General features: G+C 36.6%; 1 long non-coding RNA gene and 1 pseudogene across 3 annotated transcripts in view; one reads left to right on the top strand and one right to left on the bottom strand.

Annotated features, from left to right (window-relative positions):
- The window catches only part of LOC144309019 (uncharacterized), a 174,674-nt gene that overhangs the window by 81,181 nt on the left and 74,380 nt on the right, over positions 1-19,113 (top strand). The window contains exons 10-11 of one of the 3 annotated variants that reach the window (XR_013375178.1): positions 11,174-11,287; positions 15,663-16,035. This is a non-coding gene — a long non-coding RNA (uncharacterized LOC144309019). Of the gene's footprint in view, positions 1-11,173; positions 11,288-12,817; positions 12,833-15,662; positions 16,036-19,113 lie in introns of those variants that run through there. The other 2 variants (XR_013375179.1, XR_013375180.1) reach the window with 2 other exon arrangements.
- On the bottom strand, positions 4,796-7,124 carry LOC144307987 (heat shock cognate 71 kDa protein pseudogene; annotated as a pseudogene).

A 19,113-nucleotide genomic window follows, 5' to 3' on the forward strand; every position in this document is an offset into this window, starting at 1 on the left:
TGTACTAACTTCTGAGATTGTGTTTAGAATACTGTTAATTCTACTGATCAAATTGGGGAAAACTGGCATCCTTACTACACTGAGTCTTCCAATCCATGGACACACTATGTCTCTCACCTAATTTAGGTCATTGACTTTCCACCAGAATTTTGAAGCTGAAAGGTTATTTAACTATAAATTTAAGTGCTTTCATTAATATGGACTTATTTAGATTTTCTGTTCTTTGGAGCGTTGTAATAGTGTTTTAATATTTTTAAATATTTTTTGGGTATTAGTAATGTCTCCTCTTTTACTCTTAATTAGAATAATTTTGTATTGTCTCTTTTCTTGCAGATTTTGGCTGGTAGCTTATCAAATTAATGATTTTAAAAACTTAATGCTTTTACCAATTTCCCTTCAGTGTTTCCCACTTCCCAACTTCTTGGTCTTTGTTCTCATATTTATTATTCATTACTGTTGTTTGCCATCATTTTGTTTTTTCTAGCTTTTTCAAAGGAAAGTTTCAATTGATTTAAAACCTTTCTGTAATTCCAATATAAGCACTCAATGTTAAAAATCTCCAAGTTCTATGTTAGAAACATCCCAGTTTTGATATATTTCCTTTTCATTCAGTACAAAATATTTTCTAATTTGCACTGAAATTTCTTAAACCAATCAGCTTTTGGTTGATTGGTTACTTTCCAAATGTTGTGGTAATTATTAGATGTTTCTGTTATTGATTTCTACTTTAATTCCATTATTGCCACAAATAATGCTTTCTGTGACTATATTACATTTGATCAGATTTTCTTTTGGTCAGGCATATGGTGAATACTGCTGAATGTTTCAAGTGAATGAATCTGCGATCTACTGTTGTGGAATGGAGTATTCCATAAATGTCATTTAAGTCAAGTTGATTGATAGTGTTCAGACTTCCACATCCATTATATTTTCTGTCTATATGTTTTAATAAAGAAAAATGAGACAACATATGAAAAAAAAGATAATAAATTAATGAATAATGAAAGTATAGTTAAAGTCTCCTAGAATAATTTTGGATCTATTTCTATTTTGATTTTTTGTTTCATGTATGTTGAAAACCTGCAGTTAGCTGCAACCAAATTTAGGAATAACATAAGTAATTTTCTCTGTTCTCAAGTCTTGTCATGCCATCCTTCTTTTGATTCATGTTCACAAGGTTTATAATTTATCTTCCTATTACTTGTAACATAACTTTGTTATTCTATTTAAAGTGAGTATTCTTTTTCTTCTGGGTGATTTATATTTTTAACAAGTTATATTTAAATAATCATGCAGACACATAATATTGCAAAGACAGTATTGAAAGTTACTCATACCTCTCATCTAATTTTCCCCACAGTTAAAATTTTAGCATAACTATAGTACAATATCAAATCCAGAAAATCAATATTAATACAAAGTTTGTGTATAATTCCATGCTATTTTATTTCATATGGAGATTGGTGTAGCCACCACAGCAATCTAAATTCAGAACTATCCCATTATTGCAAATATATCCCTCGTGCTACTCCTTTATAATCACGCTCACCAATACCCTCTGCCATACCTAACAGATGACAATAATGTTTCCATCTGAATAATTTTATTAAGTAATCATGCATATGTGAGCGTTTGAAACAAGTGTTTCCTTCATTAGACTACCCCTGAGAAATATCCAATTTTTGGTGTATGTCAATATTTCATTCTTTTTATTGCTGAGTAGTATTCCATGGTATGGATGTACCACAAAATTTTAACCATTCACCTGTTGAAGGAAATGTAAATTGACTTGTTTGTGACTATTCCAAATAAAACTGTTGTAAATATTTAAATATAGGCTTTTGGGTAGGTACTTTTCATTTCTCTAAGATAAAAACCCATGACTGCAATTATTGAGTATTACTGTGTGTTCAGTTTTAAAAGAAACTTCTAAAGTGGTTTTTTTTTTAATTTTTTATTTATTTATTTATGATAGTCACAGAGAGAGAGAGAGGCAGAGACACAGGCAGAGGGAGAAGCAGGCTCCATGCACTGGGAGCCCGACGTGGGATTCGATCCCGGGTCTCCAGGATCGCGCCCTGGGCCAAAGGCAGGCGCCAAACCGCTGCGCCACCCAGGGATCCCTCTAAAGTGGTTTCTAAAGAGTGGATATACAATGTGATATACCTATCAGAGATGTATGAGTGACAGTTTCTCCACATCTTCATCAGAATTTTGTATGGTTAATTTTCTATATTTTAACTTTTGTAACAAGTATGTAATTTTATGTCATCATGGTATTAGTTCAGATTTCCCTAATTGCTAACAATTTTCAGTATCTTTCCATGTCCTTAGTAACATTTCTCTAGCCTTATCAGTAAAATGCTTTTACATGTCTTTTGCCCCAATTTCTAACTATATGGTTTGCATTTTGATTGTTGAGTTTAAAGGTCATTAATGTATTTTAGGCACAAGTCCAGTAACATATTAGTGTTTTGTGAATATTTTTTCTGAAAATGCAGACTGTCTTTCCATTTTCTTCATAGGAAACTATGCAGAGTAAAAGCATAAAAGACGTAATCCAACTTATCAATTAATTTTCTTTAATGGATTGTGCTTTTGTTTTCATGATTAAGAATACCTTGCCAAGCACTAGATCATATATTTTCACCTATCATTAGATCTAAAAGTTTTATTGTTTTGAATATTTAAGCTTATGATCAATTTTGAGTTAATTTGGGTAGAAGATATATGAGGCTTAGGCCAAGGTTTATTTTATTTATATTTAATTGATCCAGAACCTACTATTGAAAATACCATCTTTATTCTATTGAACCGCTTTTAGAAATTTGTCCAGGGATCCCTGGGTGGCGCAGCGGTTTAGCTCCTGCCTTTGGCCCAGGGCGTGATCCTGGAGACCCGGGATCGAATCCCACGTCAGGCTCCCGGTGCATGGAGCCTGCTTCTCCCTCTGCCTGTGTCTCTGCCTTTCTCTCTCTCTCTCTCTCTCTCTCTCTGTGTGTGTGTGACTATCATAAATAAATAAATTTAAAAAAAAAGAAAAGAAATTTGTCCAAAGCAAGTCCAAAATAGGTATATTTCTGTGGGCCCATTTTTGGGTTCTCTATTCTGTTTCATTGATACGTCTCTTTCCCCTCATCAAAACCATGCCGACCTGATAATGGTGACAATTCAAAGTCTTAAAATCAGGTAGACTGATAACATGCACTATATAAATCTTTTAATAAATTGTTTAAGCCATTTGAGTTACATTTTCTTTCCTACTGAGGGACATAGTAGGTGCTTCCAAGTTTGGGCAATTATGAATACAGCTGCTACAAACATACATTTGCACATGTGTCTGTGGACATAAATTTTTAATTCCAATGGGTAAATAACAAGCACAACTGGTGGGTCATAAGGCAAGAGTATGTTTACTTTTGTAAGAAGCTGCTGAAGTATCTTCTGAAGTGGCTGGCTAAACCATTGTGTAATCCCACCAGCAATGTATAAGAGCTCCTATTACTACAGACCCTCAAGAAAATTTGGAGTTGTGTTCTGGATTTTGATCAATCTATTAGGTGTGTAGTGGTATCTCCTTGTTTTAATTTGCATTTCTCTGATAGCATATAATGTGGAATGTCTTTCATGTGCATATTTACCATCTGTGTATCTTCTTTGGTGAGATGTAAGTTAAATTCTTTGGCCCATTTTATTTTTTAAAAAGTTTTTCTTTCTTTCTTTCTTTCTTTTTCTTTCTTTCTTTTTCTTTCTTTCTTTTTCTTTCTTTCTTTTTCTTTCTTTCTTTTTCTTTATTTCTTTCTTTTTCTTTCTTTCATGAGAGACAGAGAGAGAGAGAGAGGCAGAAACAGGCAGAGGGAGAAGCAGGCTCCAAGCAGGGAGCCTGGTGTGGGACTCGATCCTGGGACTCCAGGATCATGCCTTGGGCATGAAGGTGGGCACTAAACCGCTGAGCCATGCAGGGATCCCCTCTTTGGCTCATTTTAAAATCAGATCCCATTCTTATTGCTGTATATTTTGGCTAATAGTCTTTTATCAGATGTCAGTGTCTTGCAAATATTTTCAGTGTCTTTTACCAGTGTCTTGCAAAGCCAGTTTCTGGGTTGTCTTCCTACTCTCTTGGCATTGTCTTTTGCAGAACACATGTTTTTAATTGTAATGAAATCTAGCTTTTCAATGATTTTTTTCATGGATTGTGCCTTTGGTGTTGTACCAAAAAAAAGTCACTGCCATATCCAAGGTCATTTAGGTTTTCTCCTATCCTACCTTCTAGGAGTCTTATAATTTTGCATTTTACATTTAGGTCTATGATCAATAAGTTAGTTTTTGTATAAGGTGTAAGGTTTGTGTCTACATTCATTTTTTTCACATTGTGTAAGTCCCAACTGTTCCAGCAGCACTTGTTGAAGGTAGGATCTTTGCTGCATTGTATTGTCGTTGCTCCTTTGTCAAGGATTAGTTACCTATATTTATGCAGCTATATTACTGGACTATTTATGCTATCGTATTGATCTGTTTTTTTTGTTTTCTTTTGTTTTGGCCAAAACCACACTGTCTTAATTGCTGCAGCGTAGTAGTAGTAGTAGTAGTAGTAGTAGTAGTAGTAGTAATAGTAGTAGTAGTAGATGACTATCTTCAGTTCTCTGACGTTGCTCTTTGCCTTCAATATTTGTGTTGGTAGTTTTGTCTTTTGCTTCTCCATATAAACTTAGAATTAGTTTGTCAATATCCACAAAATAATTGCTGAGATTTTTTTTTTTTTGCTGAGATTTTTTTTGCCAATTTTAAATACAGTTTTATTTAAGATATTGCATTTTCCACTTAACAATACAGTGCTTATAAAGTGCAATGTTGTATTTCCTTTCCCTGTGCACATATTCCATATTCAAGTATCAAGAATGCCCAGTATATTTACTATAGCAGCTTGACTTTAAAACTGCCATGGAATTTGCTACAAATTTGGGTCCTTCAAATGTGTGGAACAATGTTATACCTGTCATCAGGTTGGCTTAATCAACCTCTTCAATGGTAGGCCTAGAGGAGGCACCACCAGAGGAAGGAGCTCCACCACCAGGAAAGCCTCCAGGCATTCCTCCTGGTATGCCTCCTGCACTCTGGTATAGCTTCATAATGATGGGGTTGCAGACTTTCTCCAGCTCTTTCTGCTGATGTTCAAATTCTTCCTTCACTGCAGTCTGGTTCTTATAGAGCCAGTTGATTATTTCATTGCACTTGTCAATAATCTTCTGTTTGTCTTCATCATTGATTTTGCCCTGAAGTTTCTCATCTTCAACAGTTGCTTTCATGTTGAATGCATAAGACTTAAGTGAATTCTTGGAAGACACCTTGTCTCACTGCTTCTCATCTTCAGCTTTGTACTTCTCAGCTTCCTGGACCATGCGCTCAATGTCTTCCTTGCTCAAGCGGCCCTTGTCATTAGGAATAGTAATCTTGTTCTCTTTCCCTGAGCTTTTATCCACAGCAGACACATTGAGGATACCATTAGCATCAATATCAAAAGTGAATTCAATCTGAGGAATGCCATGAGGGGCAGGAGGTATGCCTGTGAGTTCAAACTTGCCAAGTAGGTTGTTATCCTTGGTCATAGCACGCTCACCTTCATAGACCTGAATAAGCACACCAGGCTGGTTGTCAGAGTAGGTAGTAAATGTTTGTGTCTGTTTGGTAGGAATGGTAGTATTATGCTTGATGAGCACAGTCATGACTCCTCCAGCAGTTTCAATGCCAAGAGAAAGTGGGGTGACATCCAATAGAAGCAAATCTTGAACATTTTCAGATTTGTCACCAGAAAGAATGGCTGCCTGGACAGCTGCACCATAAGCAACAGCCTCATCAGGGTTGATGTTCTTATTCAGTTCCTTTCCATTGAAGAAATCTTGCAGAAGTTTCTGAATCTTGGGGATACAGGTAGAACCACCCACCAGGACAATATCATGGATCTCAGACTTGTCTAGCTTGGCATCCTAAAGAGCTTTCTCTACAGGGTCCAGGGTGCCATGGAACAGGTAAGCATTTAATTCTTCAAACCGGGCACAAGTAACAGAGGTATAGAGGTCAATTCCTTCATACAGAGAATCAATCTCAATACTGGCCTGGGTGCTGGAAGAAAGTGTACGCTTAGCATGTTCGCAAGCCATACGAAGACGACAGACTACCCTCTTGTTTTCGCTGATGCCCTTCTTGTGTTTGCGCTTGAGTTCTGCAATAAAACGGTTGACTATTCAGTTGTCAAAGTCTTCTCCACCTAAGTGGATGTCTCCAGCTGTGGACTTGACCTCAAAGATCCCATCTTCAATAGTAAGGATTGACACATCAAAAGTGCCACTCTAAATCAAAGATCAACACGTTCCTTTCAGCTCCAACCTTCTTGTCTAAGCCATAAGCAATAGCAGCAGCAGTTGGCTCATTGATGATTCGAAGTACATTGAGACCAGCAATAGTTCCAGCATCTTTGGTAGCCTGATGCTGAGTCATTGAAGTATGCAGGTGTTGTGACAACTGCATTGGTAACAGTCTTCCCAAGGTAGGCCTCTGCAATTTCCTTCATCTTTGTCAAAACAAAACATTGAAGACACCTCCTCTGGATAGAAACTTTTTGTCTCCCCCTTGTATTCTACTTGGACCTTAGGCCTGCCAGCATCATTCACCACCATGAAGGGCCAATGCTTCATATCAGATTGGACAACAGTATCATCATATCTCCATCCAATCAGGTGTTTGGCATCGAAAACCGTGTTGGTGGGGTTCATCACAACTTGATTCTTCGCAGCATAACCAATCAATCATTCGGTGATTTTCGCACACAAGAGTAGGTGGTGCCAAGATCAATCCCAACTGCAGATCCCTTAGACATAGTTGCTTCTGTGTGGGCCGGGCTCAGCTCCAGGAGAGAACAGCCGTCTGCAGATCTGGCACCATGTTCAAGAGACCCATTGCTGAGATTTTTAATTGCATTGAATCCATAGACCAAGTTCGGAAGAACTGACAACTTGGCAATATTAAGTCTTCCTATCCAACATCAAATATCTATTTACTTATTTAATTCTTTTATTTCATTCATCATTGGTTTGTAACTTATTTTAGTAGATTTTTGCAGACCTAATTATTTCACATCAGTGTGTGTGTGTTAATATAAATGATATTGTTTTTAACTTCAAATTCTACTTGTTTATTGCTGATACATAAAAGCATTTGACTTTTATTTATTTATTTATTTTTAAAGCATTTGACTTTTAAATATTGACTTTTAACTTTGTATCATGCAACCTTGCTATAATCACTTATTAGTTCTGGGATTTTTTTGTTACTTTGGAACTTCTACATAGTTATGTCATCTCTGACAAAGACAGCTAATCTGAAAAAAAAATTAAGAAAAAGACAGCTAATCTGCATAACTATTATATCCTTTTCTTGTACTATTGTTTGAATTAGGACTCCCAGCATATTTTTAAAAAGTGAAGAGATGAAATACCCTTGCTTATTCCTGATCTTAGCAGAAAATTGGTATTTTTCATCATTAAATATAATATTGCCTGTAGGTTTTTTTCTAGAAGTTCTTGATAAAGTTGAGTACATTATACTCTATTTTTAGTGTACTGATATTTTTTTTATCATGAATGGGTTTTAGATTTTGTGAAATGATTTTTCTGTATCTGTTGATATGATCATCTATGACTTCTTTAGCCTATTGTGAATTACAGAAATTGATTTTTGAATGTTGAAACCATCTCACATGAATAAGATCTTAAATGGTTGTGGCATAACATTTTTATGCATTGTTGAATTTGATATGCTAATATTTTGTTGGGAATATTTGCATTATATTCATGAGAGATAGAGGTTTGTAGTTTCCTTAATAATGTCTTTATCTTGTTTTGGTATATGGAATGATGATATCATTGTATGAGTTAGGAAGTATTTTTACAGTTTCTATTTTCTAGAAGAGATTGTAGAGTATAGGTATAACTTCTCCCTTGAATGGTTGATAGGTTTCCCCAGTGAAACCATCTGGACCTTCTGGTTTTCTTTTGGGAAGGTTATTTATTGATTTAATTTCTTTAATAAATAAGGGCTTTTTCAAATTGTCTATTTCTTAAGAAATTCCACATCTATATTTAAGAGATAGTAATCTGTAGTTTAATCATTTTAAAAAAGATTTTATTTGTTTATTCATGAGAGACACAGAATGAGAGGGAAAGGCAGAGAGAGAAGCAGGCTCCAATCAGGGAGCCTGATCACGCCCTTAGCCAAAGGCAGTGGCTCAACTGCTGAGCCACCCAGACATCCCAGTTTAATAATTTTTAACTGCCTTTCCCTTTGGTATAACAATACCACTAGCCTTACAAAATGAGCTAGGAAGTGTTTTTTCTATTTTGTGGAAGAGATCACATACACATTGGTGATAATTCTTTAAATATTTGGTTAATTATCTAGTAAAACAAAATGGGCCTGGAGATTTTTTTTCCTCAGGAGTATTTATTTATTTATTGAGATTTAGTTATTTGACAGAGCAAGAGAGCACAAGCAGGGGGAGCAGTAGATGCTCCCGCTGAGCAAGGAGTCGGCTGCGGATGTGGGGCTCCATCCCAGGGCCCTGGGATCATGACCTGAGTCAGATGCTTAACTGACTGAACCACCCGAGTGCCCCTCCCAGGAGTTTTTAAATTATAAATCTAATTTACTAAGTTGTTATTGGGTACTCATTTTATTTCTTTTGTAACTTATGATAATTAGTGTTGAGAGATTGGCCCATTTTAACATGTCTAATCCAAGCATGACGATTATTCATAGTTTCCTTTTATTAGCCCTTTAAGGTCTTTATGGTTTATTGTTATATCCCATTTCACTTGTGTTATTGAGGATTTGTGGCTTCACTTTTTTGCTAATCTTGGTAGGTTTGTGAATTTCATTAATCTTTTCAAAGAAACAGCTTTATGGTTCATTTTTTCCATTGTTTCATTTGATTCATTTAATTTTGATATCTGGTCTTCTTTTCATTTTCTTCATTTTTCTTGCTTTGGATTTAGTTTGCTATTCCTTTCCCAGTTCCTTAAGGTGTTTTCATTTACTGATTCGAAGTTTTTGTATTTTCTAAGTATTCAGTGATATAAATTTCTCTCAGTACTGATTGGGCTGTGTCTCACATAATTTATATTTTATTTTATTTTTTTTTAATTTTTATTTATTTATGATAGTCACAGAGAGAGAGAGAGAGAGAGAGGCAGAGACACAGGCAGAAGGAGAAGCAGGCTCCATACACTGAGAGCCCGATGTGGGATTCGATCCTGGGTCTCCAGGATCGAGCCCTGGGCCAAAGGCAGGCGCTAACCCGCTGCGGCACCCAGGGATCCCCTATATTTTAAATGTAATTAATTTTCATGTTTTTATTTCTGTTAAGACACCATCTTTGAATAATTGCTTATTTATTTTAATTTTTTAATTTTTTAATTTTTTATTTTTAATAATTGCTTATTTAAAAATATGTTGGTTTGTCTCCAAATGTTTAAAAATTTTCCTGTTACCTGGCTGCCTGGGTGGCTCAGTCAGTTAAGCAGTCAACTCTTGGTTTCAGCTCAGGTCATGATCTCAGGGTCCTGGGATAGAGCCCCATGTCTGGCTCTGCACTAAGTGGAGAATCTGCTTCTGGATTCTCTCTCCCTCTCTCTTTCTCTGCCCATCTCCTCACTCCTCACAGAGTGCATGCATACACTCTGTCTCTCAAATATATACATAAATCCTTAAAAATAATTTCCTGTTACCTTTCAGTTATATATTTCTACTTTGATACTGCTGTGGTCATAAAATACTCTATATGATTAAAATTCTTTTCAACATGTTGAGACTTCGTGGCCCAAAATATAACCTATTCTCTACATGGCCTATGTGCATTTGAAAAGAAAGTTTACTTTGGTATTACTGAATGGATGTTCTGTACATGTCAATTAAATCAAGGTAATTCATAGTTTTGATCAGGTCTCTTTATTAATTTCCTAATTCTATCCACTATTGTAAGAAGTGTACTTATCAATTCTATTTGTTAATTTTATTATTTTTTTATCTGTTATTACTTTCTGTATTCTGGACCTCTGGTGTTTGATATTGTCTGGTGTTTGATGCATAAAATTTAACTGTTATATATATTGATTATTTTGTAATACAACCTCATTCTGGCCTCCACAGTTTGATGACAAATCTGTCATTTGCATTTTTTTTCCTACAAGTAATGCACTTGTCCCCCTCTGGCCACTTTCATGATTATCTATTGTTTTCAAAGCTTTATTAATGTGCCTCAGAACAAATTTCTTTGGGATTCTAAGGATTAGGTTTCAGTAAGTAAATCCATAGGTTTATGTATTTTCAAAAACTGGGGGAATCTTTGGTCATTATTTTGTCAAACACATTTTGGACTCACCCACTATCTTCCCTCCCTTTTACAACCCCAATGACAACAACATGGACCTCTTTGTTACGGTCTCAAAGATCACTGAGGTTTTCTCCATTTTTTTTTTTTTAGTCTGTTTGCTTTCTGTTGCTCAGTCTTAATAATGTCAACTGTTAAAAAAAATAATTTCAACTGTTTTATATATTAAGTTCACTCTTTTCTCTGCCATCTCCATTCCATTTAGTTATCGATTATATTTTTCAGTTTTGAAATTAAACATTTGTTTCTGCATATCCTCTTTCCTGAGACTTTCAGGTATTTTGTTTCAAATGTTTGTAATTGCTTGTTTTATTATTCTTTTTTTTTGTTTTGTTTTTTGTTTTATTATTCTGATAAGAGCTACTTTAAAATTCTCATCTGATTCCAACATCTGTTTCGTCTCTAACGGCAGCTATTTATCGTCTTGTCTCAAAGTTGAAATTCCCCTGGTTTGTGATAATAATGGGTGATTTAATCCTATACTAGACATTTTGGGTATGTGAGACTCTGGAGTTCATTTGAATCTTCTCTTCTTATAGACCTCCGCTGAGACAACTCTGGTGAGGGAGGGAGATTCTAGCATCTAAGTACCAGGTAGAAGTGAAGGATAGGTTCTCTCTTTGGCATTCTTTAAACTCCAAGAGTGAGAGAAAGCTCATTACTGCTGGTCATATGTAGGTATGAGAGAACAGCATATTTTAATTAACACTCCTCAACACATGTCATCCACAGATACCAAGTTGGGTGCATCTTAATGAGGGCCGGATAGCTTCATCGAAGTACGAAGTACGTGGCTTCATCTGACAACCAACAAGGAGCGGGAAGAGCTCTTCATTATTGCTGGATGTGAGTATAAACGCAAGATGTCTGCAAGGCCTCCTCTTATGCTGTGATGGGGTTAGTGTTGCCACTGTGAAGTAAAGACTTTGTTGTCCAGTGGGTTTTCTCTGATACCATCTTGACACTGGTTGAGGGGGGATAAGAGGCTCATTCTAGCTCGGCAATGCTAGATATCCACCCACCCTTTACTGTGGGGGTGTGGAATGATTGATTTTTATCCTGAAGTTTGGATGGAACAGGGTAATATTATCTAAAAGTTCTTTAAAAAATGTTATTTATTTATTCATGAGAGACAGAGAGAGAGAGAGAGAGAGAGAGAGAGGCAGAGACACAGGAAGAGGGAGAAGCAGGCTCCAGGCAGGGAGCCTGAAGTGGGACTTGATCCTGGGTCTCCAGGATCACACCCTGGGCTGAAGGCAGTGCTAAACCACTGAGCCACCGGGGCTGCCCCTATCTAAAAGTTCTTATTTGATGGGTTGACACTGTCTAGAGAGAACCCTTTTCTTAGGGTTCTCTGTTTTGATTTTTGTTTAGATCTATTTGCCAGATTCCCTAGCACTTAACCTGAGATATATTAGGAAAAAGAAAAACAAAAATAGGCAACTCACCATTTAGTTTTTTCTTGGGTCTCATCTATCTCTTGCTGACGTCCATTCGTTTCTTCTTCATTCTTTCTTAACTTACAATTTATTTACATTTGTTTTAAGTAGGCTCCACACCCAACGTGGGGCTCGAACTCATGACTGTGAGATGACAAATTGTGTGTTCTACTGACTGAGCCAACCAAGCACCCCTACATTCATTTCTTTTTCAGTCTTTTTATACATCTTTTATATGTAATGTCCAGGTTATTTTTGGCAAATATCATAATGCATCTATTCCACTAATCTTGAGCCAAAAGTTCTAGACCATGTAAAATGAATGTATTTGGTTGGGTTTTTTTTTTAAGATTTTATTTATTTGACAGAGAGATAGAGCACATGAGCACACAAGCAGGGGGAATGGTAGAGGGAGAAAGAGAAGCAGGCTCCTGGCTGAACAGGGAGCCAGACTTGGGGCTCAATCCCAGGACCCTGGATCATGACCTGAGCTGAAGGTACACGCTTAACTGAGCCACCCAGGTGCCCTTGAATGTATTTATTTGGTTGCTACATATTCATTCTTTTATTATTTATCTCTCCACTCTCTAATATTTCATTTTTCTTCTATTCTTTTGGATTATTTGAATATTTTGTAGTATCCTACTTTAATAAATGTTTTAGTATGTCTTCATATTTTTTGAGAGGTTTCTCTAAGGATTACAATACATACACCTAATATTTTCCTGTGTACTAAACATTAATATATTACTACCTTAAATAAAACCTACAAATCTTAGAACCACATATGTCCTATTACCATCTCCCGTGTCATAAACTGTGAACTATGATTTTGCCATACATGCAAGCTAAAAGTAAGCTTGACACAGTTTTATGAATTCTGGCAGAAGACAGAATCATGCATCAGTGACAAAAGATTTTATTATTCATGACACAGAAGCACAAGCATCTTCACATTGATTTCATGAGGAGTCTACACTGTTCTTCAAGCCTCCCACCACATTCCAAGAGGGCAAAGAGAAGTGGTCTATATAGATTCTGTTGCACATGTAATAGATTTGCATCAGGTGAGGAATCTCAAGTTTAGGAAACCTGAATATTTTGGCTTCTCCATATATTGACTTTTCCAATAGGCCCAAGGGACTAATCCAGGTACCACAGGATGTATTAGTGATTGCAGAGGCTTTGCGTTTGCCTCCAATTTGGAACCTTAGGGCAATTCTATCATTCCAAACAATCCTGGCCAATGAGTTGAAGCTGACCTGACTGTCTTACAGGGACTAGATTAGGGAATCTTAGTGACTTAAGCACCCCATTGAGTCAGCTTTCCCTGAAGCTTTGCTTCAGATGGGGGAGCAGGAAATAAAGGTTCCCAAAAAGCTGCAACAGTTTTAAGCAAAGATGAGATAACCCAGGGGCCAGGTTTTCTGCTTTCTTAAAAATACTAATGCCATCTGACAAGGCTTGTTGGGCTCTTCTCCCAAAATGGGTAATCTATATGTTTTAAGAGGTTTCACACATTCCGACTTCTGTCCCAGAAGAAAACATTACTTGGACACTGTAAAAAACAAACTAAAAAAACCTGCTCACTGCTAAAGTTATCTCAGAACACCTATATTATGTAATAATTTTCATACATTTTACATCTAAATATATTGAAATCTCCCTCCAGATAACATTGTAATTTTATTTCCAAGAGTCAGGCACATATAAAAGGAATTAGTAGAAAAAATTATCCTGTTTGTCCAGATATCTACCACTACTGTTGCTCAAACTTTATCCCTGAAGTACCAAGTTTCTCTTTGATATCATTATCTGAAGAATATTCATTATTATTTCTTTTAGAGCATTTCCATGATGAAAAATATCTCTAGTTTTTCCTTCATCTGAGAAAAACTTTATCTTGAATTCTTTTTAAAGGATATTTTTGCTTGTTATGGAATTCTGGATTAATTTTTTACCTTTAGCACCTTAGAAATGTCCCGTCTTTTGGACTCTATAGTATCTGATAAGAAATACAGTCATTCAAAATTACTGTTGGGACGCCTGAGTAGCTCAGTGGTTGAGCATCTGCCTTCAGCTCAGGATGTGGTCCTGGAGTTCTGGGATTGAGTTCCGCATCGGGCTCCTGTAGGGAGCCTGCTTCTCCTCCTTCTGCCCGTATCTCTGCTTCTGTGTCTCTCATGAATAAATAAAGAAAATATTTTTTTAAAAAATTACTGTTATCCTATACGTAATACAGTGAATTTTGGTAGGAACTTTCAAGATTGTTTCATCATTCACTTTCATCAGTTTGATTACATTGTGTACTGGTATGCATTTGGGTTCTCTTCAAGGTCACAAGTCTTCTTGAACATGTACATTTGTCTTTAATTGAATTTTAGAAATTCTTTCCCTGAATATTTTTTTCTGTGCCCATCTCTTTCTCCTATCCTTTTAGAACTCCAATTACACAAATGTTGAACCTTTTGAAACTGTCACATGGATCCTTGAAACCCTAATTTTTTTCAAAATGTTTTTCAGATTTGATAGTTTCTAATTTCTAGGTTCACTGATCATCTGTCACCTTAAATCTGCTATTGAACTCATTCACTATTTTTTTTTATTTTTAAAAGATTTTATTCATTTGACAGAGAGCACAAGTAGGGGGGAGCAGCAGGCAGAGTGAGAGGAAGAAGCAGGCTCCCCACTGAGCAGGAAGCCCAACATGGGGCTCAATCCCAGGACCCTGGGATCATGACCAACTAAAACACCCAGGTGCCCCACTCATTCACCTTTTATAATGAATTTTAAACATTGTATTTTTCAGTTTAATAAATTCTATCTGGTTCTTTTTAAGTTTTATTTTCTAGGCCAAAAAGTTCTCTTTTTAATTCATCTTGAGAGTACTGACATACCATGGATTATAGTACTAATGGCTGCTTTAAAATCTCTGTAATTCCAAAATCTGTAATATCCTGTGTCTGGCATCTATTCATTGTCACTTCTAAGTCATTATTTCCCTGGTTCTTTGTATTTTTGGATTGTGGGGCATTTTGCATATTATACTGTAAGAATCTGACCTCTTTAAAGTTCTCCTGGACAATATGTGTGAATGCCTTTTTAAAAAGGCAATCAATTCAGTTAGGATCAGAGCACAACTTCTATTTCCCCTTTTATGAGATGTGCTTCCAATATCTAGTTTTCAGTCCTTACTATGATCATCTGGGTCTACCTCACATATGATTCTGAGTTTCATCTGTAACATGGGTGGGGCTTCAAATTGTAAATTCTCAAAGCTATTTCTAGGTTTAATTTGGGCTATTATGTGAAGCTTCAGCTTCACAATGAAGATGAACTCAAACTGCCTCAGTTCCTATACAAAATAAGGAGATCCCTTTTTTGCTCTCTCATCTGTATTTTTTAAAATATTTTATTTATTTATTCTTGAGAGAGAGAAAGAGAGAGAGGCAGGCAGAGACATAGGCTGAGAGAAGCAGACTCCCTGTGGGGATTCTGATGTGGGACTTGATCCCAGGACCCCGGGGTCACGCCCTGAGCAAAAGGCAGATGCTCAACCACTGAGCCACCCAGGTGCCCCAGCTCTCTCATCTCTAAAATTACCCTATTCTCCAGCTCCAAGGGGCATCCTTTTCTCACTCCAAAGTAGACTAGATACATGCTTTCCCTGGATATTAAGCCACTTTTGTTGCAATGCAGATCTGCACAATTGGAGTAACCTTTGGGAAAAGCAACAAAATAAAGAGAATTAACAGGAATTCTATGGACTCTTCTATTTACAGGGTACCCTTTTGCAAGTTGCTCCAATAAAGATGGCTTTTCCTCCTGCAGACTTCAGTGCCTCAGCCATCACCATGATGCACTTCCGAAAGTCTAACTGTTCTTAGGGAAAATCCGGGAGGAGGAGGCCAGAAGGGAGAGATAGAGAGAGATGTGGAGAATAAATGTGAATAAGAATTTTTCCTGTATGCCTCAGCTTACAAGTGCCCAATAGCCAATCAACTGACCAGAAAGATAAGGATTCTCTGAGATTTTCTATTTTTGCTCATTTACAGTTCTATACTAGTGATACCTTCAGACCAAAAACAGAATTAATTTATACATTTTCCTAGGTTATCCAATTTGTTAGCATATAATTGTCATAGTAGCCACTTACGGTCCTTTGTACTTTTGTGGTATCAGTTGTAATGTCTCTTTTGTTTATTAACGAGTCCTTTCTTTTTTCTTGGTTAGAATATCTAGTATTCCAATTTTCTCTTTTTTAAAAAAGCTTAGTTTTATTATTTTTTCTGTTGTCTTTGTAGTCTCTATTTTATTTATATCTGCTCTTTATTACATTCTTCCTTCTTTGAACTCATTAGTTTGCTCTTTGTCTAATTTCTTAAGGTGTAGAGTTAGGTTGAGATCTTTTTTATTAATGTAGGAATTTATTGTTATAATCTTCTCTCGGAGCTGCAGCCTATAATTTTTGGCATGTTTTGTTTTCATTTGTCTCAAAATATTATTTCCTTTGAATGTTTAGGCTAATATTTTTCATAAAAAATTGGAAGTTTTGGGACGCCTGGGTGGCCCAGCAGTTGAGCGTCTGCCTTCGGCCCAGGGCATGATCCCGGGGTCCCAGGATCGAGTCCCACATCGGGCTCCCTGCATGGAGCTTGCTTCTCCCTCTGCCTGTGTCTCTGTCTCTTGCTCTCTGCATCTTCCATAAATAAATAAAATCTTTAAAAAAAATTGGAAGTTTTCAGGCATTACTTCTTCAAATGTCATTTCTAACCATATTTTCCCCTCTATTTCTAGCAGCAGCATAATATATATGTTGGTATGCACAATGGCATCCCACATTTCTATGAGACTGCTCTTCCTTCTTTCTGTATTCTTTAAACTGTATGTCTGTCAATCTGTGTTCAAGCCCATTGACTGTTTATTCTAACCATTCATATTACTGTTGAAACTCACAAGTGATTTTTTTCTATTTGTTTATACTTTTCAACTCCAGATTGTCCTTATGGCTCTTTTCTAGAATCCCTACTTATTTATTGATACTATTTGATGAGACACTGTCTTCATACCTGTACCTTTTAAAGCACGGTTTCCTCTAGTTCTTTGAACATGTCTGTAACAGCTGATTTAAAATATTTATCTGATAAATCAGATTTATTTTTTAATATTTTATTTATTTATTCATGAGAGACACAGAGAGAGAGGCAGAGACACAGGCAGAGGGAGAAGCAGGCTCCATGCGGGGAACCCAATGTGGGACTCAATCCTGGGACTCTAGGATCACACCCTGGGCCAAAGGCAGGTGCCAAATCTCTGAGCCACCCAGGGAGCCCCTGATAAAACAGATTTAAATGTGGGTTCTGTTGCCAACCTCTTGCTACATGGCCACATCCTTTTCTTTGCATGTCTCAAGTTTTTTTTCTCAGCTCAAAAGTAGGCATTATAAATGATACATGGTAGCAATACTGGATAGTTAACCATAAAATTAATCCAGGACTGGTATTTACTGTTCAAATTTTTAATATGTTTAGTGATTGACTGGACTTTTAGTGAAGTCTATTTCTCCCATGATATGATGGGAGCCTATGATATTGCTCCTCAGAGAGCACAGCCCTGGAAATGCCCATTATCCTAGGATGACAGTGCACAATTTCTCTCTATTCTTGAACATATTGAGCTGCTAGCCTACACTAATTGTAAGTTAATTTTCCTATTGTTTGTAACAATGCTCTGGGGGCATATCTTAGTGTATATCCTAATCCAATTAAACTCGAGCCATTTGCAGGGGCAGTTTATGATGCCAGTCTTTGTTCTTACTATAAGAATGCTGTTCTTAACTCTTCACACATGGTTCCGTGGGAAATTAGCTAGCCTACAGCTTAGCAGGTTGCTCTCATTAAACTTCCAGCTAATTACTTACCACTGAATTATCATTTTTTGAGACTGCCCATAGGCTTGAACATCCTCATGCTCTTTTAAATAAAAGAACTCCCTATTCTCCTGTTCTGCCTGTTCTACTCAGCAATTTATCATCCAGGTCCACTAGGCTGTGTGTGGCAGGGAGTGGGGGAGAGGGAACAGTGACTACCTTTCCTCAAAGTAACAGCCCAAATTTATAAGGATTAGCTTGTTCTTCTCAACTTGCTTCACCTGGTATGGTACTTCAATGGTCCAAATAACCTGGGGTGAGGAGAAGAGGCTCAGTATTCTGAGCATATCAGACATGAGGAAGAGCTTCTGCAGTATTTGTCTGGGTTGGGAGAACAGAAGTCCTCTTCCTATCAGCTACAATTACCTGAAATTGAGCCTCTATAAAACCGAGCTGTGGGGATAAGAAATTGTGACATCACTCCATTCTGGACTATAGACCTCAACTGTTAGCGAAAAAGAGGGATCCCTGTATTCCTCATAGCAAATACTTGGAGCGGTGACCGTCTTCGTGAATTGAGATGGGAGGACTGAGTGGTGGTTCAAATGCCATAGTCTTGTTTTTATTCAGTTTTTGTACAATTCTCAAAATTTTTTCATTTGCTGTATGCCATTAGAATTTCAAGAAGTGTTAAACTGTTGTAAATTTTGCTCATCTTCACCAGTTATATTTGTTTCACTGGAGAGTGGATTCACAAAATCCTTACAGTGCCATTTAAAAAATGGAAACACCTCAATTTCACAAGTTTTTATTATTACCATTGTCAATTTTTTGATACTTTATTCTTTCAAAGCTATTATCTTTATCTGAGGAATTAATCAAATTGGCATCTTAAAGTTTAAAGGGAGGACATTAGATATGTTTTTTAGATTCTCAAACTAAAATTCCTTCTTGGGTAAAGCAAATTTTTCTTTTGAACTTCTTTTTATTCCTTCCTTTTTTTTTTAAAGGACTACATTACTTTTGTTTGTTTATGTAACCTCTATGCCCAATATGGGGCTCAATTTTTTTTTTTTTTTATGATAGTCACAGAGAGAGAGAGGGAGAGAGAGAGAGAGGCAGAGACATAGGCAGAAGGAGAAGCAGGCTCCATGCACCGGGAGCCCGACGTGGGATTCGATCCCGGGTCTCCAGGATCGCGCCCTGGGCCAAAGGCAGGCGCCAAACCGCTGCGCAATATGGGGCTCAAATTCACAACCCAAAGATCAAGAGTTGCAATAAAGTGTCTCAATAAGTAGAGGATAGGGCTTGCTTTTTAATTTCAACTTTTTTTTAAATTTTATTTATTTATGATAGTCACATAG

The sequence above is a fragment of the Canis aureus genome, chromosome X (genome assembly GCF_053574225.1).
Source record: "Canis aureus isolate CA01 chromosome X, VMU_Caureus_v.1.0, whole genome shotgun sequence".
Classification (NCBI taxonomy): domain Eukaryota; kingdom Metazoa; phylum Chordata; class Mammalia; order Carnivora; family Canidae; genus Canis; species Canis aureus.